Genomic DNA, 24,003 nt, shown 5'->3' with positions numbered 1-24,003 from the left:
GGAGTGCCTTCTTGAGAGTACATACCTAATATATTTTAGCTACTACCATTATTTTTTTAAACACAAACTTGGAACTGTATTAAAAATATCTTAAGAATTTCCAAATGATGGCTTTAATATGTTTCCAGAGCTTATGAATAGATGCGTTTACGTGCTCATGACCTTTTATTGCCTTTCTTAATAAACATTATATTTCTTATAAGATTTCTGATAATGAATAACTGGGCTTGATAAAACATGATAAAATTAAAATACTGGAACATATTAACCTAAAAGTCAAGAGGCAACTGATTAAAGCTAGTATACCCTGTTTTTAGTGTTGTTTTGTAAGCTAGCAGCGGTATTAATTTGTTTACACTTTTAAAGTTATATATGCTCCTTTTACGTTGAGGTAACAAAAATATCAAGTATATTATCTCCAAACTAATAGAGGATTACAATAATTATTTATTTTAAAAAGATAGGGGAAAGAGTGAATAAAACATAGAAAAAGCAGGATATATACAGAATAAAATTACTGAAATAAATCTAAATATATTATTAATGAAAATGCATGTGTATAAACTAAAATGGTTATGATCATTCCAATTGCATTTGAGAGTAGAACAAAACTTACATGACTGTATTACTGGTGGCATTGTTAAATGCAAGGCACTTTGGTAGAAAGAAATTTGGCAATTTGACAAATTTGACAGATACTCTGATATTTTTTTTTTAACTTGGTTGTTTTTAAAAAAATTTCTATTCTACCACTTTCTTTCTTTTGGCTGTGGCTTGCAGCAGCTCGATATGGGATCTCAGTTCCCAGACCAGGGATTGAACCCAGGCTGCAGCAGTGGTGATACTGAATCATAACCACTAGGCCATCAGGGAACTCCCTCTGATAGTTTTTTAATAGATCACAAAACATAGAGAAAGCCATGAATGAAATGCATTATTTAAAATTCTAGAAAGAAGGGAAGGAAAGAATAAATGAAAGAAAGATAGAAGAAAGGGAGGAAGGAAGGGAAGTAAGAAGAGAAAAGAATAAAGAAAGGCAAACAAGTTAATGCTCAGAAATAGAGAGGGATGTTAGCAAAAATTGTGATATGGTAATTTACCAAATAACTTTTAAGCATTTGATGCTTATAAAGACTATGTCACAATACACAAAAATTATAATCAAATAATAGAACCGATTTATGGACACTATGATTACAAAAATCTATATATAATACATGCATGGAAAACATTTTAATATTAGTGATTGTTTAGAGTCAGGTAAATATGGGTGATTTTCTTATATTCCTTCCAGACTTTCTATAATGTAATATAAATTTAAAGTAAAAATAACAGGTGTCTTATTTAAAAAATTGTCTCAGTGCAGTATACCTGAGAATCTTTCTGAAGATATATATCATAAATTAAATGGTCTCAGTGTTTTCAGATTTGCTCAGGTCTACATTTCACAAGAGGCCATCTAAAAATATCACAACTACATTTCAGGCTAACATGTACATCTTTGCTCCCACACTGATTTTCTTTGTTCCTATCATGGAGAAGTTGAAGTATACAAAAGCCAGGTCTGCCATTTCTACCAAATCTTCTGGATAAAATCTTAATATTGTTTCATCTACTGCTATGATCTTGGGTCAAAAATTTCATGTTTCTCTATGTATGCTTCTTTAATTAAATATGAGAGGAGGGTTGGCTATGTGACCTCTGATCTTTTGGCTGTAATTATCTAGAATTCCACCTCACTTGTTCCTTTCATTTTAGACAGACAGTATAACGGCTAGATTATTCTATTTCAATCCTAGTTAGTAAAGGTGGTACAATCATAGTATGTACAGCAGAGCTGAAAGAAACTTTAGACATAGTATATAGCCCACCCTTTTCTCAAAGAAACTAAGTTCCAGAGAGGGTGCTCAAATTTTACATAGAAGGTTAATAATAAAACTGAGAGTGAAATCAAGATTCTGAACCTTCTGTCCAATAAATAAAATAATATCTAAGAGGTGATTAGCATAGTGGCTGGATCATAGATATGGTAATAATGCTTCTGTCTGCTATACTATACACAATGAATATTTTGATAAGTATTGAGATAGGAAAGAGTGATTAAATATTTTCATTTTTTTAACTTTTTAAATTTTTTATTACTCAATGAATTTATTAAATTTATACTTGTACAATGATCATCACAATCCAATTTTATAGAATTTCCACTGCACACCCCAGCACATCCCCCCACCCCCTCAACTGTTTCCTTTGGAAACCATAAGTTTTTCAAAGGCTGTGAGTCAGCATCTGTTCTACAAAGAAGTTTTGTCTGTCCTTTTTTCAGATTCCACATGTCAGTGAAAGCACCTGATGTTGGTGTCTCATTGTCTGACTGACTTCACTTAGCATGATAATTTCTAGGTCCATCCATGGTGCTAAAAATGCCGGTATTTCGTTCCTTTTAATGGCTGAATAATATTCCATTGGGTAAATGGACCACATCTTCCTTATCCACTCCTCTGTCGATGGACACTGAGGTTATTTCCATGACTTGGCTATTGCAAATAGTGCTGCAATGAACATTGGAGTGCCTGTGTCTTTTCGAGACATGGTTTTCTCTGGAGAGATGCCCAGGAGTGGGATTGCTGAGTCAAATGGTAATTCTATTTTCAGTTTTCTGAGGAATCTCCATACTGCTTTCCACAGTGGTTGCACCAATTTACAATCCCACCAACAGTGTAATAGGGTTTCTTTTTCTCCACACCCTCTCCAGCACTTATTGTTTGTAGACTTTTTGACACTGGCCATTCTGGCTGGTGTAAGGTGGTACCTCATAGTGGTTTTGATTTGCATTTCTCTAATGATGAGTGATGTTGAACATCTTTTCATGTGTTTTTTGGCCATCTATATGTCTTCTTTGGAGAACTGTCTGTTTAGGTCTTCTGCCCATTTTTTGATGGGGTTGTTTGTTTTTTGGTATGGAGCTGCAGGTGTTTATAAATTTTAGAGATTAATCCCTTATCAGTCACTTCATTTGCAAATATTTTCTCCCATTCTGTGTGTTGTCTTTTTGTTTTGTTTAGGGTTTCCTTTGCTGTGCAGAAACTTTGAAGTTTGATTAGGTCCCATTTGTTTATTTCTGTTTTTATTGTCATTACTCTAGGAGGAGGATCTAAGAAGATATTGCTATGGTTTATGTCAGAGAGTGTTTGGCCTATGTTTTGCTCTAAGAGTTTTATAGTGTCTGGTCTTATATCTAGGTCTTTAATCCATTTGGAGTTTATTTTTGTGTATGGCATTAGGGAGTGTTCTAATTTCATTCTTTTCCATGTGGCTGTCCAGTTTTCCCAGCACCTCTTACTGAACAAGCTGTCCTTTCTCCATTGCATATTCTTGCCTCCTTTATCATAGATTAGTTGGCTGTAGGTGCATGGGTTTAATCCTGGGCTTTCTATCCTGTTCCACTGATCTACATTTCTGTCTTTGTGCCAGTACTGTACAGTTTTGATGATTGTGGCTTTGTAGTATAGTCTTAAGTCCAGGAGCATGATTCCTCCACCTCCATTTTTCTTTCTCAGGATGTCTTTGGCTATTCTGTCTTTTGTGCTTCCAAACTTTAAAATATTTTGTTCGAGTTCTGTGAAAAATGTCCTTGGTAACTTGATAGGGATTGCATTGAATCTGTAGATTGCCTTAGGTAGTATAGTCGTTTTGATAATATTGACTCTTCCTATCCAAGAGCATGGTATGTCTTTCCATCTCTTTGTGTCATCTTTGATTTCTTTCAACAGTGTCTTATAGTTTTCAGAGTACAGGTCTTTTGTCTCTTTAGGTAGGTTTACTCCTAGGTATTTTATTCTTTTGGATGTGGCAGTAAACAGGATTGCTTCCCTAATTTCTCTTTCTGATCTTTCATTGTTAGTGTATAGAAATGCCATCAATTTCTGTGCCTTAATTTTGTATCCTGTGACTTTGCCAAATTTGTGGATAAGCTCTACCAGTTTTCTGGTAGAATCTTTAGGATTCTCAAGGTACAGTATCATGTCATCTGCGAATAGTGAGTTTTACTTCTTCCTGTCCAATTTGGATTCCTTTTATTTCTTTTACTTTTGTGATTGCTGTTGCTAGGACTTCCAAAATTATGTTGAAGAGTAGTGGTGAGAGCAGACATCCTTGTCTTGTTCTTGATCTCGGTGGGAATTCTTCTAGCTTTTCACCATTTGAGAATGATGTTTGCTGAGGGTTTGTCATATATGGCCTTTATTATGTTGATGTAGGTTCCCTCTATGCACACTTTATGAGGGGTTTTTATCAGAAATGTGTATTGGATTGTGTGAAGGGCTTTTTTCTGAGTGTACTGAGAGAATCATGTGGTTTTTATTCTTTAGTTTGTTAATGTGGTGTATCACAATGATTGATTTGCAGATATTGAAGAACCCTTGCATCCCTGGGATAAATCCCACTTGATCACGATGTACAGTCTTTTTTTTTTTTTTGTCTTTTGTATTTTTGTTGTTGTTGTTGTTGCTATTTCTTGGGCCGCTCCCGCGGCATATGGAGGTTCCCAGGCTAGGGGTTGAATCGGAGCTGTAGCCACCGGCCTACGCCAGAGCCACAGCAACGCGGGATCCGAGCCGCGTCTGCAACCTACACCACAGCTCACGGCAACGCCGGATCGTTAACCCACTGAGCAAGGGCAGGGACCGAACCCTCAACCTCATGGTTCCTAGTCGGATTCGTTAACCACTGCGCCACGACGGGAACTCCCGATGTACAGTCTTTTTAATATATTGTTGGATGTGTTTTGCTAGTATTTTGTTGAGGATTTTTGCATCTATGTTCATCAGAGAAATTAGCCTGTAGTTTTCTTTTTTTGTGATATCTTTGTCTGGTTTTGGTATCAGGGTGATTGTGGCTCATAGAATGAGTTTGGGAGTGTCCCTTCCTCTGTAAATTTTTGTAATAGTTTCAGAAGGATAGGTGTTAGATCTTCTCTGAATGTTCGATAGAATTCATCTGTGAAGCCATCTGGTCCTGGACTTTTGTTTGTTGGAAGTTTTTTAATCACAGTTTCAATTTCAGTACTTGTGATTGGTCAATTCATCTTTTCTATTTCATTTTGGTTTAGTCTTGGAAGATTGTACTTTTCTAAGAATTTGTCCATTTCTTCTAGGTTTTCTGTTTTATTGGTGTATAGTTGCATATAGCAATCTTTTATGATCCTTTGTATTTCTGTGATGTCTGTTGTTACTTCTCCTTTTTCATTTCTAATTTTATTGATTTGAGTCCTCTCTCTTTTTTTCTTGATAAGTCTAAGTGTCTATCAGTTTTGTTGATCTTTTCAAAGTACCAGCTTTTCATTTCATTGATCTTTTCTACGGTTTTCTTCATTTCTATTTCTTTGATTTCTCCTCTGATCTTTATATTTCCTTCTGCTAATTTTAGGTCTTGCTAGCAGACCTAGGTCTAGTCTGTTCTTCTCTAACTGCTTTAGATGTAAAGTTAGTTTATTTCAGCTTTTTCTTGTTTCCTGAGGTGGGCTTGTATTGCTAGGAACTTCCCTCTTAGAACGGCTTTTGCTGCATCCCATAGGTTTTGGAGTGTCGTATCTTTGTTGTCATTTGCTTCTAGGTATTTTTAAATTTCCTCTTTGATTTCTTCAGTGATCCACTGATTGTTTAGTAGTGTGTTGTTTAGTCTCCACATGTTTGCATTTTTTGCAGTTTTTTTCTTGTGGTTGATTTCCAGTCATATAGTATTGTGGTCAGAGAAGATCCTTGATATGATTTCAATTTTCTTAAAGTTACCAAGGTTTGATTTGTAGCCCAGGATGTGATCAATCTTAGAGAATGTTCCATGTGCACTTGAGAAGAATGTATATTCTGTTGCTTTTGGATGGACTTTCCTATAAATATCTATTAAGTCCATCTGGTCTAATGTTTCTTTCAGGGCTTGTGTTTCCTTATTGATTTTCTGTCTGGAGGATCTGTCCATTGCTGTTAGTGGGTGCTAAAGTCCCCCACTATGATTGTGTTATTGTCGATTTCTCCATTTAAGGTTGTTAGCAGCTGCCTTATATATTGCAGTGAAACTATGTTGTGTGCATAGACATTTAAATTTGTTATATCTTCCTCTTGGATTGATCCTTTGATCATTAGGCAGTGACCTTCCTTGTCCCTTAAAATATTCTTCATTTTACAATCTATTTTTAATGTTGTATTTGAGTTGATTTTTCTTTTTGTGTATCAATTTGTAGTTATTCTGAAGTTTTGATATGAGTCTTTATGTATAAGAGATTGTTTTAAGTTGTTGGTCTCTTAATTGCAAGTGCCTCTCCATTGTCCTGCATTTGTACCCTCCTCTTCTCACGATTTCTGATTTTTGTGGCATAATTGTACATGGATGATTTTGTATCTTTACTGTATGTATACCTTTACTGGTGAGCCTTGTCATTTTTTGGATTTTTGTTTCTGGTTGTGGCCTTTTCTTTTCTGCCTAGAGAAGTTCCTTTAGTATTTGTTGTAAGGCTGGTTTAGTGTTGCTGAATTCTCTTAGCTTTTGCTTATCTGTGAAGCTTTTGATTTTTCCTTCAAATCTGAATGAAAACCTTGCTGGTAAAGTAATCTTGGTTGGAGATTTTTTCCTTTCATCACGTTAAGGATATCATGCCACTCCCTTCTGGCCTGCAGAGTTTCTGTTGAAAAATTTGCTGATAACCTTAACAAACCTTGTATGTTAGTTGTTTCTTTTCCCTAGCTGCTTTCAGTATTTTCTCTTTGTCTTTAATTTTGGTCAGTTTAATTAATATGTGTCTCGGTGTATTCCTCCTTGGGTTTATTTTATATGGTACTCATTGTGCTTCCTGGATTTGAATAAGTGGTTCCTATCCCTTGTTAGGGAAATTTTTGTCTATTATCTCTTTGAATATTTTTTCTGTCCTCTTCTCTCTCTCTTCTCCTTCTGGTACCCCTATAATATGGATGTTGGTGCATTTAACATTGTCCCAGAGTTCTCTGAGACTCTCTTCACTTGTTTTCAACCTTTTTTCTCTTTCCTATTCCATATCTGTGATTTCAACTAATCTGTCCTCTACCTCGCTTATTTGTTCTTCTGTCTCCTGTATTCTGATGTTGGCTGCTTCTAATGAATTTTTTATTTCAGTTATTGTATTTGGCATTTGTTCTTGTTTAAGTTTTATATCTAGTATCTCTTTGCTTGGTGTTTCCTGTAAATTACCCATCTTTGCCTCCAGTTTATTTCCAATGTCTTGCATCATCTTCAGCATCAACAATCTAAAGTCTTTTTCCTGCAGCTGAGAATCTCCTGATCACTTAGCTATTTTCCTGGGGTTTTCCTTTCTCCCTCATCTGAGTTCTAGTTCTCTGTCTTTTCATTTTTATAGGTTTTTGGTGTGGTGACCTTTATACAGATAATAGAGTTGTAGCCTCTCTTCCTTCTGGTGACTGCCCCCTTTGTGGCGAAAGTTGGTATGGGGGCTTGCTGTAGGCTTCCTGATGGGAGGGGCTGATGCCTGCCCACTGGTAGGTGGAGCAGATTCTAATCCCTCTGGTGTGTGGAGCTTTGTCTCTGGGTGAGATTAGAGGCAGCTGTGTGCCAGGGGTCTTTAGGCAGCCTGTTTACTGAGGGGTGGGGCTATGATCCCACCTGGATTGTTGTTTGCTCTGGGGCATCTCAGTGCTACTGACAGGTGGGGCCAGATTTCCCAAAATGGCCACCTCCAGAGAAAGGCATGCTGATGAATATTCCCCAGGGCTTTGCTTCCAATGTCCTTCCCCCACATCAAGCCACAGTCACCCCTGTTTTCCCAGCAGGTCCTCCAGGTACTGCAGTCAGGTTTGACACAGATTCCTATGGAGTCTTAGCTTTGCCCTTGGACCCAGTGCATGCAAACATCTGTGTGCGCCTTTTAAGAATGGGGTCTCTGTTTCCCCCAATCCCGTGGACCTCCTGCACACAAGTCCCACTGGCCTTCAATGCCAGATGCTCTGGGGGCTCGCTCTCCCACTGCCAGATCCCCACACGTGGGAGATTGGTGTGGGGCTCAGAACTCTCACTCCTGTAGATGAGTCTCTGTGAACCAGTTACTTTCCAGTCTGTGGGGCTTCTCACCCGGGAGGTATGGGGTTGCTTATATCATATAATCGCCCCTCCTACCTCTTGATGTGGCCTCTTCTTTTTCTTCTGGAGTAGGATATCTTTTTGAAAGTTTCCAGTCCATTTGATTGTGAATTTTGTTGTTTTTAGGAGAGAAGTTGAGTTCCAGTCCTTCTATTCTGCCATCTTAATCCCATCCATGTTTAAATATTTTCTAATAGCTTTTTAAAGAAATATATGAGAATTTCAAGGATTGCAATAGTATCACTACTTATTTGCAAATAATTTCATGTTTTCCAAACAGTTAATTCAAAAGGCATTTACTAAGTTCCTATCATATACAACCCCCCAACATGCTATGCACTCTATGGTGATAGAAATCAACAAAAATATGGACTTTCTCTTCAGAAAGGTAATAATAATGAAAAGCATTTATTGCACATTTTTTGTATGAGAAGGTGCTCTGCCAAAGAGTCGGTGTGCACTTATATCATTCGGTTCTCACAACATTGCTATGATTTATGTTTTATTAGCAATGTTATTTTTTCCCATGAATAATAGAGACTTGGGGAGGTTGTACCACTTTGTAGCTATAAGGATTCAGTGGAGTCTAGGCATGAAAATGCTAAATATTAACTATTAATATTTAATATAGAGAATAATGCCTTCCTGAATCTAATCAGCCATGGGTCACCATTTTAAGGTGAAGACCTGATATCGACCTTTTTCTCCCTCATCTTCAATCTGTCCACATGTCATAAAAGTACTTGTTATAGAGAATTGTGTATGAGAATTATACTGAAAAAAATCAGAGTATTTACGGTATGTAAAAGGAAATAAATAACACTGAACACAGAAGTAATAGGAAGTAAAAGGACAGGAGTTCCCGTCGTGGCGCAGTGGTTAACGAATCCGACTAGGAACCATGAGGTCGCGGGTTCGGTCCCTGCCCTTGCTCAGTGGGTTAACGATCCGGCGTTGCCGTGAGCTGTGGTCTAGGTTGCAGACGCGGCTCGGATCCCACGTTGCTGTGGCTCTGGCGTAGGCCGGTGGCTACAGCTCCGATTAGACCCCTAGCCTGGGAACCTCCATATGCCGCGGGAGCGGCCCAAGAAATAGCAACAACAACAACAACAAAAAAAAAAAAAAAAAAAAAAAGGAAGTAAAAGGACAAAGGAAGGAGAAAAAGCAAGAAAATATATGAAAGTTGGGGAAAGAATCAGATTTGGGTTTTGTTTTGTTTTGTTTTTTTTGCAATTGGGAGCACTTGCAAACCAATGCCCAGTAGGTGGTGCTAGAGTATGTATATTCCATCATCCAAACAGGCTGACTGGGTCCCTTTCCCACCCAGTCATCAAAACAAAACAAAACAAAAACTCACAACCAATCAGACACTGGGAATTGAGCCTTGATTATTTGTTAGTGATGCCAGTTTTAAGTTAACTCATATTTTTAGCTATATAATGAAAAAAGAGATTATGTGAACTATGATGCTATTGTGAGGAAGTGCTGGGTTGACAACACACATTGCAATCCTTTATTCAGCACTTTTACTCCAAGGCTTTCTTTCAGTATTCACAGATGTTTTCAGTGGCCACATCTTAAAAACAAAGTCGTTGGAACTTTAGATATTCACAGTTCCACATCATAAATACGATGAAAATGGTCATTTACAGATGCTCACTTCCCTGACTTATTTCTCACAAAAAGAGAGAACAATAAAATTTAATATGATTTTAGTTCAGTATACACTGACAGGTTTTTTTTTTTTTAAATAGCCAAAACACAACTTTTAAATTCCTCTATTTACAGATATAGATCCCCCCAAACTAAAGGTCTAATAGAGCTAATATCCATTCTATTCCTGACCTGGGTTCGCCTCTAACAAGCCTATGTTCACTGAAATGTCATCCGTAGTCCTGGTGTGCCAAGACAGACCTTCTAGTATGTTGAGGAATGATCACTTGTCATTTCCGTACAGCAATATCTTTAATATAATTATAAATGAATGTTTGGCAAGTTGTTTATAAAAAGTAAACATATCTCCATTGGCTTATCAAAAACAACATCTGTTTATTACTCCTTGTAAAACCTTTCCATCTCAGTCTCATCTGTCCATGGGAGCCAGGAAATGATTCCATTTCGTTAATGTTCTGAAGGGTACAGCTTGTGCAAGGGGTTTAGAAAGACTGCAAAAGAACATGATGCATCTACATATGTAGAGCAATGTAATTCTTAAATACATGAGTGGTGACATTTGTTTTTTGGATTTTGGGTTTTTTGTTTTGTTTTGTTTTGTTTTGTCTTTTCTTTTTTTAGGGCTGCACCTGTGGCATATGGAGGTTCCCAGGCTAGGAGTCCAATCAGAGCTGTAGCTGCCAGCCTATGCCATAGCCACAGCAACACGAGATCCGAGCTGTGTCTGTGACCTACACCATGGCCCACAGCAATGCTGGAGCCTTAACCCATGGAGAGAGGGCAGGGTCAAACCCGCGTCCTCATGGATACTAGTCAGGTTCGTTAACCGCTGAGCCACAACAGGAACTCCACTGGGGACATTTGAAATTTCAGTTTTCTTCCTCCTTCTAGTTTCAGATTTCAGGAATTTTTAAAAAATGGTGATAGTAATAAGATTATAAAGGATAGGTCATTGATGGAGATTTAAGGCACTCCTTCAGGAACCCACAAATTGAACAGCATGTTAGTGTGGGTTCACTACCTTCCTTTATCAGGTATTTGAGGTTATAAATGGTGGGTTCCCCAGCAAAAGTTGTGAGACAATGTAATTGATTGAGTTACTAACTTGCACTTTGTCCATGACACAATTTTCCTCACTCCAGTCCACTCCAAGAAGGCAGGCAGTCCCTTCTTGTCTCTTTGCCTCCTAGGAGGTTTTTTTGTAAGGCAAAAAAAGGATAATTGTCTTCCTAGTACATGAAGGGGTTATGTTCAGGAGGGGAAAAGAAGACAGATAAGTCCTGGTGAAGAGGAGGAAGAAGGGAAGGTATCCTCCAGAAGTTGAGGATGCAAAGGGAGATGTGGAAATTCCCAATAAGAACCTGCAGCTCGCTTTCTCACAGCACCCCAGGAGGTAAGAAGTTTTTGTTTGGGTGTAAATGGGATGGCTGCATTGTATGCCTAAGAGGATGGAGTCTAGGCTCAGGTCACAGCCTTTGCAAAATTTGCTGGGCTTCCAGATGGGACAAAAAGAAACCCAAGGCTCTCAGATTTCAGTAGCCTATTTGAGCTAAAACAAGGCATTTAAATGGGTATAAGACCAAAGGGTTTCCTCAAATGCTTGGTTTTTCATAAGGTGGATATGAGTGAGACAGCGTCTAAATAGATTCAAAGTGAATTATCATGGGATGGGAACACAGAGAAAAGTTTATTTTAAAAATAAATGCTCTTTCTGAGATTTTGGACTAAGGATATTTATATTTTAGTTGATGTTTAGTTTCTCATTCTGTTTCCCCCCCCCCAGGAATTATTATTTTAACTAACTGTATATCTCAGCAAAGGAAAATAGGGTTGGTTTCAAAGAAAATAAAAAGTGTGAGGAGAGAAGAGGAAATTCTATTAGAACAGCTCTTTTTCTTTTTTAATGTTCTTGCCTGGGTAAATACATTAATTAGGGTATCAAATGACAAAATAAAAATTCAAGTAAATATCATTATTTAACAAACCAGTTCTTATGAAATGGGGATCAGAAGAGTGGAATCTGTAGATTTTAATAGCCTTGTTTACTTGCAAGTATGCACTGCAAAAGAAGAACTGTGTTTAGGCTTTCATGAAAAACGTGAATCAAGAGACAGGCTCATGGCTAAGTTATCCAGTGAAATAGAGAAGTTATGATTGGCACTGTTCTGCATTAGGGTAACTAGAAGGTGACACACATGAAAGTGGACAAGAGCATAGCTCAGGTCACACCACTGTTCATTTGGTTCATTCTGTTCTTTTCAAACCTGCCTTTTTCCAGTTCCTCAAACAAACAACGTGTGTGATAGCTTGTGGTTAGAATTCTCAGGGGTAATTTTCTTCTTTTATTCTATCTCAACTAGAGCAAAGGCCAAAACAGGCAAGTACTTTTACCATCTCCATTTAAAGGGAATGAAAGTTTTTCCCTTGAAATTTTGCCATCTAAAGAAAACAAGCATTATGTTGGCGGTCCTACCTCGCACTCAGCATTGGTCCCAAGCTTTGTTTACAGTTCCAGGGGCACAGGAACTCATTCATACCCTCTGCATGCCTTTCTTATCATTTCAGGCCCTACTTGCCCACCAAGCTTTAAAAAAGTGATTAAGATGTATTGAAATTTTTTATGTGCTTTACTGAAAAAGGGGGGGTTACGAATATGAAATCAACTGTATTGACCCTGTTTTCCATTAAATATATATATATATACACATATATATATATATATTTTTTTTTTTTTTCCCTGTTATGGCTGAACCTGAAGCATGTGAAAGGTCCAAGGCTAGATGCTGAATTGTGTACAACTGCCGGCCTATGCCATGGCCACAGCAACACCAGATCCAAGCAGCATCTGTGACCTACACTGCACCTTGCAGCAACACCAGATCCTTAACCCCAGTGAGTAAGGCCAGGGATCAAACCTGCATCCTCATGGATACTATGTCAGGTTCTTAATTCACTGACTCACAATGAGAACTCTTCCATTAAATACATTTGAGTTAGTCTTTTGCCTACACCACTACACCAAACTAATGTTAAAATATAATTCTCAGAAAAAGATAAAATCATGACTTTCATAAGATGAGAAATAAACACATGGTAAAGAATTTCTTTTAGTCTTGTAACAGAACCAGACCAATGTTATAACTGGTTCAAAGGAAAAGTCAAAACAGCACAAATTTGTATGAAGTAAAAGAATGTTAAAATGAACTAAAAATGGAACCAAAACTATCAAGTTTTCCAGTCCAATCAAGTCACTACCAAACTGGACAGAATATGTTAATTAAATACCAGCAGACAAGTCAAAATTTACCTATCAGTTACACATTTACAAAAAGTTGCAGAATAACTCATGACAATGAACTGAGCTAGAATCTGGTAAGCCAGAAGGGTTGTCACACAAAACATAGTTTCTACTGAAACACACAATTTTTATTTACACTAATCTTGTGAAGGCCATCGATGACCTCTACACTGAATAGTCTTATGACATTTCTCAGTAATTATCTTTCTCTGGCTACTTACAGCTTTTGACATAACCAATGACTCCCTTCTTTTTGATAAAAAAATTATTTTTTCAGTCCCCTTTGCTGGTTCCTCTTGATTATTTTCATAAGCTCTTCTCCATTTATACTCATTACCTAGGTGATTTCATCCAGTTTCAGCAGTTTAAATACCAATGATAGACTTAATATTCCTAATATTATATCTCAGTCCTAAGTTTTTCTGGAAACGCCAGACACATATTGTAAAAATTCACATTTACCGTCACGTTGCCATCCGTGTTATCCCAAATTCAACTTTGATTTCTTTCAGTCTATCCTTTTCACACACACACACACACACACACCCCTGATCCTCATACAGTTCTACTGACTCAAGCCAAGTGTGTATAGTTATCCTGAATATCTTCCATGTGTCCCTCCAGGCTCATTATCTACCCTTCTATACCTTGGTTCATGACAATGAAAGCTGACCTGCAGCAACTAAATCAAGGTTTTCCCTTTCCTTTGTTTTGTAGTTCATTTCAGTCAATGGGGAGACTTTGCTGAAGTCTGGAGGGTCGGAGGGAATTGAGAACAAAGTACTGATCCTTTCATATATACCCTCATGCAGCAGCTTTGAGCTGGGTGCTCTCCTTAAGGCTGGTTGTTAAAATTTGACTTAACACAGGTTTTTATATCCTTGGGTTCCTCTATTCTCTGCTCACAATTTTCTTAATAATTCCTTTATTAAGCACATCACTAATTACCTTAATTTAATGTGCCATATTTTTTTCTGATAGAACACTGATACAAACCCTATGTTTCACATTCAGCAAATTCTCTTCATCTGTTTTCAAAATGTATCAAGTTTAATCATGTCTCACTTAAAATTTCCTGTCCAAGCACCATCCTCTCTCTTCTGTGTTACTATAATAGCCACTTCACTGGTTTTGTCCTAGAATCCAAAAGCCCAGAAAAGTATGCTACAGAAAATGTATAACTATCTTTTGAAACATAAAATTTATTTTTCTATATGAATCTTGTCAAGGTCATGAATGCCCCTCCACACTGAAAAATTTAAGGTCATTTCTTGTAACCATCTTGCAGGTGTGTAACAGCTCTTTACACTTGCCCTTCTACAGTCTATTCTCAAATACAAACAGAGAAATCCTTTGAAACAAATGTCATAACCCTCATGACCAAGCCCCCCTCCATCTGTTTTCAGTCTCTGCTGAATCCTCATTCTACGCCAGCCCTTTAGGCACTCTTGCTATGTTTTAAATATGCTTAGCATAATTTTGTCTCAGAGTCGCTTCACTTGTCTGGAATGTGCTTTCCTTAGATACCCATATAGTCCCCACTTCCCTACAACTCTGCACAAAGGTCACCTTATCAGAGGGAAATTTCCTCACTATCATATGAAAGGGCAGCCTCAGCTTTCTTCTGCATTATTCTCTAGCCTTAGTCTACTTCACTTTAGTTCATAGTATTTACCATCACTTGGCGTAATTTATTTTGTTTATAGGTTTATTTGCTCTGTCCTCTTAGAAATCTAAGTTCCATGAGAACAAGATCTTTGTTCATGTTTTCTGGTGATGTTTCTGCTGTGTCTAGAAAAGTGCTTGGAGTATAGTTAGTCATGTAAACACATGTAGAGTGAAATGAAAGAATAAGTGAATTATCAAGTGGTAACAGAAATTATATTCTGAAGCCCTGAGTGATAAATGGTCAGTCCTAATCCTATTTGAGTTTCAACCATTTTTCAACATAAAGCAAAGGATTTCCCTAAATATAATCTCAAACATAATCAGATATGTGAAAGCTGTTGATTAGTCTCAGTATGACTTTAAAGCTGAAACACAAACAAAATCAGAGTTGTGCAATGGGTTGTGAGGAAGCCAATACTGAAGAAACTAGCCTGCTGGATAAATAAAGTGAATACAAAAGAAACTTCAGAATATCATAGTGGGTTTAAGCTATATTTTCTTTGAGTAAAAGAACATAATTAAACTATTTATATTGTAATTAGTGTTTGTTTTTAATAAAAATGTCTTGAATAAAATAATGATTGTCAATTATAATTGTCAATGTCTAAGCTCTCCATTAGAAATAAAATATTAATATATCAATTTATATTATATAGGCAACAGAAGATACATATCCTTCATAATCCTTTCACACAGCTAATTTACTTTATTTTTATACTTTTGCATTTGGAAACCCCCCTTACTTTTTATTATATCAGTATCTCTCAAACCTGGGCTCTTCAATGAAGCAATCTCACTCAGTTTTATCCTACACATCTTTGATAACATTCCAACAATTCTCTTAAGCTCAACTCTACTCCCATTAAATTATTTTCCCATGGTGGTAGCAGGGTGTAACTTGGCATTTTTCTGAAAATTCTCAGTATCAATATTAACTCAGAGAGTCAAGTTCAAATTTCTATACCCACCTGAATTGATAAGTAAGAAAAACTTACTTAAGACTTACTTAAATCAAATAAAAATAGTGAGAGCTTATCAGTTGAGGATTGAAAAGGACAAAGATTATGCCTTCAGATATGGCTTGTTCCAGAAACTCAAATAAAAGCTGTCATACCTGCTTTGTCTCCACCTCTAGATTTTATTTTCTTTTGTGTTGAGAGTTGATTCTCATGTTCTTCATGACGAGATGTTTTTCATTTTGAGTATCTCTTCCAAGCAGCTCCTGAAAATATCCCAGAATTAACTCTGGACATTTTATGAGATTCAACTTTTTTCTCTGTCCTAACCTTAATGTTTGAAGCTAAAGTAGAAAAAATACATATTTATAATAGATAAAGCAATAAAAATCCTTATTCTTAAATATAGCAAGAATAGTGTAAGACACAAAAATTAAAATTTGAAATCCAAATGAAATACATAAAATAACTTGAATAAGGACTACAATAGAAATATTGGTAATTCCAAAATTAACATATGTCATGCAACTCAAATGACAAACTCAACAAGCTTTTCTTTTTTTTTGGTGCATTTATTTTTTATTTTTTAATTTTATAATGATTTTTATTTTTTCCATGTAGCTGGTTTACAGTGTTCTGTTCAACAAGCTTTTCTATGAGACTATATAAAATAATTCTGGAATGTATAATGTAAGAATAAATCTCTAATGGTGGCCAGGAAATTTATGAATACTGAGTAAGAACAATTAAGAAGGGAAAGTGAGAGACAAAGATACTAAGCTAACTATAAAGTCATCATAAGCAAAAGTGTATGATATTGGCACAGAAACATATATTAGTCATATATGGTCAAGCATCCACAGAAAGATAAGTATATATATGGTTTTAATCTAACCTAATGAGAATGATTAATTTAATAAATGGTTCTAATATGACTGATTATCCAGAAGGAAAGAGAAGTAGATCCTTACCTTGTCTTTTTTAAAAGAAAAATATTGGAATGAACTGTGGGAGCCTATTTGTATACACTTGGCGGAGGCAGCTTTCCTTAATAGGACAAGAATCTCAAAAACAGTAAGGGAAAAACTAGATATATTTGGCTATTTAAAAATCACTTATATTTTCATGGTAAAATTTACCATAAACAAAATGAAGAGGAAAATTTAGAGATATGTTTATAAATTAAGTATGGAAAAGGTTCTATTTTTCTTAGAGACTGGTTACTGAAGGATCACGGCATATAAAATCCACGTGGAATTCACAGGATAACCTAACTGTATTCACAACAGAAAGAGAAACTTTAAACACTCTCAAATTATTGGCAGAATTTCACAGTTAAGACTTAAGTTGCATTGCCCAGAAATACCTTTCTAATCAAATGAAACTTCTAGAAAAATATGAAAAACTATTTCAAATCTTTATTTTAAAATAAGTAAATAATAGGCAGAATGATAATAGTTGGATATTAAGTAGAAACAAAACAACAACAAAAACAAACCCACAAGACAATGGAAAATAATTAATAAGATCTCAAAATATTCTCTTCTGGATTTGCTTTTCTTGTCAGAAAGAAGAAAGTTTGGAAGGGTCAACAGATTTACACTTTTGACCAAAAAGGAATTCTAGAAATGTTGAGTCAATAGAGAGAACGTCCTGTTTTTTAGTTCCAGCTGTTGCAATGAAATGTAGAATTCTGAAAAATATAAAAGGCATGTGCCACAAAATTAACAAATATAAATAACCACTTCTAGACTCCCCTGAAATGATGAACAAAATATAATTGTAATAACTGAGATATATTTTGAAGGGAGAAATTGTTTTGATTAATGGAGAGAATCCTGTAAAATCTCTTCCCAAGGGAATTAGAAAAAGACTGACTTGGCAAAAACTGCTTTCTCAGGAGGCCTTGGTAACTGTGAGCTGAGATCATTTGTGTTTGGTTGTGGGTGGAAGAGGACTGGGTGATCATTCACTTCTGAAGAACTTCAGTGGATGAATGCACTCAGTCTGTCCTAGATTCATTTCATTAAGAGAGAATGAACTAGCTAACATTGCCAAAATCAAGTTCACTTAAGGTAACAGGCCAGGGATTTTTCTGACCATCTGTCTCTTTAATAAAGATATGTTTGCCATCACTGTGGCTAAAATAAAAATATGAAACATAAAACAGAAAATATCAACGGTTGAAAAGGATGTAGAACTCTTTTACCTTGTTGGTGGGAGTATAAATTGGTATAAACATGCTCAAAAATTAGTTGGAAGTACTCAGTTAAATGAGCATTTTATGACTCAGCAATTCCAGTCCTACATTATATGAGCCAACAAAAAAGTGCACATAGGTTCACCAAAAACTGTGTACAGGAGTATTTATAGAAACACTCTTCATAACAGACCCTAACTAGAAATTACCCAAGTGGCTTCTGTCAACAAAATTGTGATATATTCACCTATGGAACACTCTAAAGCAATGAGAATGAGTGAAATGCAACTACACACAACAGCACAACACAACATTAATCTTTCAAATGGAACACAGATAAATCTTGCAAGCACAATGAGTTACAAAGTAAGTTAAGCATAAAAGGGCATGTGCTGTTTGGTTCCCTTAATGTACAATTCAAAAACAGACAAACCGAACTATGGCACTTGAAAGTCAGGAGAAGGAATATCCTTGGGGCACAGAGACTGGAGACTATAAGGAGACATGAAAGGCTAGGGGGCTCTGGGTTGCTGATGGTGTTCAGTTTGTAAAAAATCATCAAGCTTTAGGAGTTCCTGTTGTGACTCAATGGTAACAAACCTGAGTAGTATCCCCATCCATGAGGATGTGGGTTTGATCCCTGGCCTCACTCAGTGGTTAAGGATCTGGCATTGTCGTAAGCTGTGTTGTAGGTCTCAGACATGGCTTGGATCTGGCTTTGCAGAGGCTGTCGCCTATGCTGGCAGCTGAAGGTCTGATTTGATCCCTGGCCTGGAAACTTCCATATGCCATGGGTGCAGTCTTAAAAACACAAATATATATGTATATGTGTATATATATATATATAGAGAGAGAGAGAGAAAGAAAGAGAGAGAGAGCGCGCGCGCACATGTAAGCGAGCTTTAAACTTATATTTTGTACACTTTTCTGTATGGATGTTATATCTTAACAAAAATTTCCTCAACAGACTCGCATTTGTTATAGAGAGCAAGAAGCAGTGGGGAGGAGAAATGAGTAACTCAACTTTCTTTAAAAGAGGGAAATAGTTCATAAAAAATTTTTACCTAAAAAGCAAGCAACTGTCCAAATACAGAGCAAATAGATTCATATACATCTTTCCCAATAATCTGGGGAAAATATCACCTTTGATTCTTATTTCAAAACTCAAGGCTATTATATTGTTCCTCCTCCAAAGAATAGTTTTCATATACTTGGCTTCATTTACCAATTTTCTGAAGTAGGTAGAAAAAGAATACTGTTAACCAAAGAGGTATCATCTTGTAAATCACTTTACTCTCCACAGCAATTTTCACTTTGGAAAGCCTTTTCACACAAAACTATTCCTTGGCCCACAAGGGAGGCCCAATGAATTGCATTGCCAATAAATACCTGAATGGGAGTGATTCCTCTGAGTACCTGTTGAAGCCTTTACATTCCAGACACTAAGCTAAGCAAGCACTGCTAAAATGATAGGTGAAGTTCTAATCTCCAACTATGTTAAACTCTCTTCCCAAGGTGCCAAATTTCTTAATTGCTCTGTTCTCACCTACTATGAGATGGTAAAACCTGTTGGCAATTCTAAATATTAAGTTAGATGAAAATCAAGGTGCCAAGCAGACCAGGGAGAGGCATGGTGTAACTCAGTGAGGACCACTGGGTAGGAAATGCTAGGAAAGAGTATAAAATAGGCCAAGCTTGTACAAAGGAATCAAAGAATGACGTCTCTCTAGAAGAGAGACCAGCTGCGCAAAGAGGTAAGTTGGCCGAACCACACAAATCGGCTGGATCAACAAAGGGCATTCACCCTGTTAAGGACTCTTCACAAAAAGAGAAAGTTGCCAAGAAATTTTCAAACACACAGTTCCAGTTAAATGTGTGAAGAGGGGAGAGGAAGCTTGAATTCTTATATCCAGTCTTAGAAAGAACAATTAAAATATGTATATGTAACTACATAATTATATATATAAACATACACATATATATGCTATCTATGCATGTACGTGTGTACACACACACACACACACAATCATTATTTGTCTCTATCTTAAAGAGCTTCTGAAGTTACAGATAATACTTTAGTAATCCTTTTTATGCCTGGCACCTAAAAACACTCATTAAAAATTAAATAAAGTGTTATGTAAGTGTGTAGAGCTTCTTAATTGATCACTGAATGATCCTAGACTTTTAAGTTTCTATATTAACAGTGCGCGTATCTTTCTTTATTCTCACTTGCCAGCTTTTGTTTTAATTAATGCAAAACTTCTATATCCTGGTTTTAACTCACAGTTAATTCATCTAGTCTGAAGATTCATCTCCCTTTCTTGACCAAACCCATGAATATTGATACAGATACTTGCTATCCTGAAACTTTTATTAACCTTTTGTGGGTTCACAGAAATAGAGGAAGTTTATAATATCAAATGAATTTGATATTAGGGCACAAGCCTAAACCGAAATAGAAAAAAAAAAAATCATATCTTTGTTGGCATTGCATTTACATGTAACATCTTACTCTTTCCATGTGTATATGTATCTGCAAAATCATCAATAGTGTATATGCTATATTTCAGACTTGCTCTTTAAAATATATCATCTCGCCATGCCAGTAAATAAACTTCCACAATAATAATAACTAGAAATACTAATCATTTTGCATGCATGTGTCACACATTATTTAGTTTTAAATTTCAGTATGGAATAAAAAATGAACAGATGCAGCAGGCAGAAAATCAATAAAGATACAGCTGAACTCAACACACTAATCAATGAACTAAATAATCAGGGACATCTTATAGACTACTTCACCCAACAGCAGAACACAAATTCTTCTCAAGCTATATGTAATATTCACCAAAAGAGACCACATTCTGGGTCATATTAGAGCAAAATATATAGCATTGAATATATATATTAGAAAAGAAAAAAAATGGTCTAAAATCAATAAACTAAATTTCCATCTTAGGAAATAAGAAAAATAGGATCAAAGTAAATAAAGAGTAAGCAGAAGAAAAAAAATTAAGAATTAGAGTGAAAATCAATGGAACTGAAAACAAGAAATTACCGTAGAGAAAATAAATGACACTTAATGTGGTTATTTGAAAAGATCAACAAAATTGACAAGCCTCTAGCAAGGCTAACTTAAGAAAAAAGAGAGTAAGAAAGTATCAATTACAGACCCTATGGGAATTTGGGGTAGGGGGTAGGTAGAGGGTCAGGGAATTGCTCTTGTTCTCAGGGATCAAAGAGAGCAGGGAGCTGGTCCATGATATGGTCCTAGGGACAATCTAGGTTTAGGCTTAATCAGTAAGGGACAGGACATAATTGTGTGTGTGTGTGTGTGTTTGTGTGTGTGATCCCTTCCAATATTCCCCAACCTCCAGTAAGCTTTCTTTAGAATTACTGCTAAATCTCAGTTATGCCATTGGAAAATAGGTAAACCCCAACACCCATCCTTGGGTGTAAACTTATAGGGAGAAAGCAGTGACCCCTTCTCTCCATCAGAGTGGGCAGGAGAAATTACACATGCCATTAGAAAACAAATATATCTGGTGAAGTTAATGACATGGTCAGCTACTGATATGCATGTGTGTTGGTAAGATGAAGAGGTTGGAATGGCAAAAACACTGACTTTTTGGAGCACATCTGAGAGGTTACTTTTGGAAAGTTTCCTAAGTGCTAGGACACACTTTGACTGTGGTCCTGGGGGCAGAGACAGGAGGTAATATCCTGCTGGGTTCTCAGGCCATAAAGATGTGAATTTAAAAAAAAGAACTGAAAGTGTATTTGATGAGATCTGGATATTATAACTTAAACAAGTGTAAGAAAAATGAACAGATTTTTTATACTGAGGAGTTGTGGGCAACAAGGTAGAAATTAAAATTGGAGCAGAGATGCCAGAAATACTACCCGTACGAGAAAGTCTCAGATTTTTCCTTTTGCTAAAGCTTTCCTGGCTCCTTCACGAGATTCATTCATTTAATCGTTCTTTCATTCCCACATTATTATTGTCTGGTATGTGCCTGCAATTGTGCTGGACACTGGAGATACAATGGGAAGCCAAGTAGGTTTGGCCCTGCACTTAAGGAGCTTGCAGGGAGCTGGGAAGGTCAGCGTTAAAATAATGAACAAAATCCAGTACTGAGGTAGGAATGGAGAACTGATCAAGAGTACAGCAAAATATAGTACCTTAGAAATATATGTCATTATAAAGTCTGTAAAAGATAAAATCATATTTAGTAAATGCCTTCTAAAACATCAAAGACTTTAATTGCAATTCATTAAAATAGGCATTTGGAACTTGCTCATATCACTTAGCTGGAAAATTCACTCATGCAACATGCTTCTACCTACAGAGGTGGAAATAAAGGCAACAGTATTGCGTGCGTTTGTGTAGTTAACAGTTGATGGGGCCTGATAGTAATGCTGAATTAAGGTAAAGTATTCGTTGTAAATAACTTGAAGGATAGAAGAAGAGCTATAAACTTTCATGATTATTTTATTTACTTTGGCTCTCCCACTGTTAAAAATGTGTATCATAGAGAATCAGTTGCCTGCACACTGCATTTTACTCGTATCTAAAGAGAAAGCCAATGGTGCATTCCTCACAAGGCATTTGTTTTTATAGCCTGTTAAGCCATAAAACAAATCTCTTTAACTATTTCTGATTTAAGGTATGCATATTACAGTGCTTTTTGTTTGTTTAAAGTACAAATCTTGGGTTTCGTGGGGAAGTCCTGTATAAATCTGAAAAACCAAATCATGTAGCCACACATCTGGAGACCTGGAAGCATCTGTAGATTTTACAGCCTAATTAATAATTATGTAGATAGTAAAATCCCAAAAACCCTTCTGCCTCTCAGAAATGACTCTGGGAGTTCCTGTCATGTCTCAGCGGAAACTAATCTGAGTAGCATCCATGAGGACACAGGTTTGATCCTGGCCTTGCTCAGTGGGTTAAGGATCTGGCATTGCCGTGAGCTGTGGCGTTGGTCACAGATGTGGCTCATATCCCACATTGCTGTGGCTGTGGTTTAGGCCAGCAGCTGTAGCTCCAATTTGACCCCTAGCCTGCGAACCTCCATAAGCTCCATAACTTTAGAGTATTTCCATCCCAAACCCCAGCTCATCCCCCACCCTCCAACCTGTCTCATTTGGAAACCATAAGTTTTTCAAAGTCTGTGATTCAGTATCTATTCCAAGAAGCAGCTCATTGTGTCCTTTTTTAAGATTCTACATGTAAGTGATAGTGTATGATATTGGTGTCTCACTATCTGGCTAACTTCACTTAGCCTGATAATTTCTAGGTTCCATCCGTGTTAATGTAAATGCCGTTATTTCTTTCCTTTAATGGCTGAATAATATTTCTTTGTGTATATGTACCACATCTTCTTTATACACTCCTCTGTCAATGGACATTTAGGTTGTTTCCATGTTTGGCTATCGAATATAGTACTGCAATGAACACTGAAGTACATGTATCTTTTCTTTGGATAGATGCCCAGGAGTGGGATTGCTGGATCAAATGGTAATTCTATTTTTAGTTTTATGAGGAATCTCCATACTGTTTTCCACAGTGGTTGCACCAATTTACAATCCCACCAGCAGTGTAATAGGGTTCCCTTTTTCCCACACCCTCTCCAGCATTTATTGTTTGTACACTTTTGAGTGATGGCCATTCTGGCCGGTGGTTTTGATTTGTGTTTCTCTAATTAATGATGTTGAATATCTTTTCATGCGTTTTTGGGACATCTGTATGTCTTCTTTGGAGAACTGTCTGTTTAGATCTTCTCATTTTTTGATGGGGTTGTTTGTTTTTTTGGTATTGAGCTGCAGAAAGTGTTTATAAATTTTGGAGATTAATCCCCTGTCAGTCACTTCATTTGCAAATATTTTCTCCCATTCTGTGGGTTGTCTTTTCATTTTGTTTACAGTTTCCTTTGCTGTGCAGAAACTTTTAAGTCCCATTTCTTTATTTTTGTTCTCATTGTCATTACTCTAGGAGGTGGATCTATTTGATAGTTACTTATAGAAAAAAAATGTAAAAATAGTTTCAGTGTGACATACTGTCACATGGATAATACAAATAA

General features: G+C 36.5%; 2 long non-coding RNA genes across 2 annotated transcripts in view; one reads left to right on the top strand and one right to left on the bottom strand.

Moving 5' to 3' along the window:
• Nucleotides 1-15,992, bottom strand: part of LOC106506962 (uncharacterized) — a 32,640-nt gene extending 16,648 nt beyond the window's left edge. Inside the window, exon 1 of the long non-coding RNA XR_001302622.3 lies at nucleotides 15,876-15,992. This is a non-coding gene — a long non-coding RNA (uncharacterized LOC106506962). The remainder of the gene's footprint in view (nucleotides 1-15,875) is intronic.
• LOC106509189 (uncharacterized) overlaps nucleotides 11,053-24,003 on the top strand; it is an 86,801-nt gene continuing 73,850 nt past the window's right edge. The window contains exon 1 of the long non-coding RNA XR_014841800.1: nucleotides 11,053-11,188. This is a non-coding gene — a long non-coding RNA (uncharacterized LOC106509189). The remainder of the gene's footprint in view (nucleotides 11,189-24,003) is intronic.

The sequence above is a fragment of the Sus scrofa genome, chromosome 1 (genome assembly GCF_054392235.1).
Source record: "Sus scrofa isolate SSC_HxYL_T2T_F1_AM1 chromosome 1, Sscrofa_HxYL_maternal_Yorkshire_Landrace_v2.0, whole genome shotgun sequence".
Taxonomy (NCBI): Eukaryota; Metazoa; Chordata; class Mammalia; order Artiodactyla; family Suidae; genus Sus; species Sus scrofa.
This window is presented reverse-complemented; position numbering and strand designations above follow the sequence as displayed.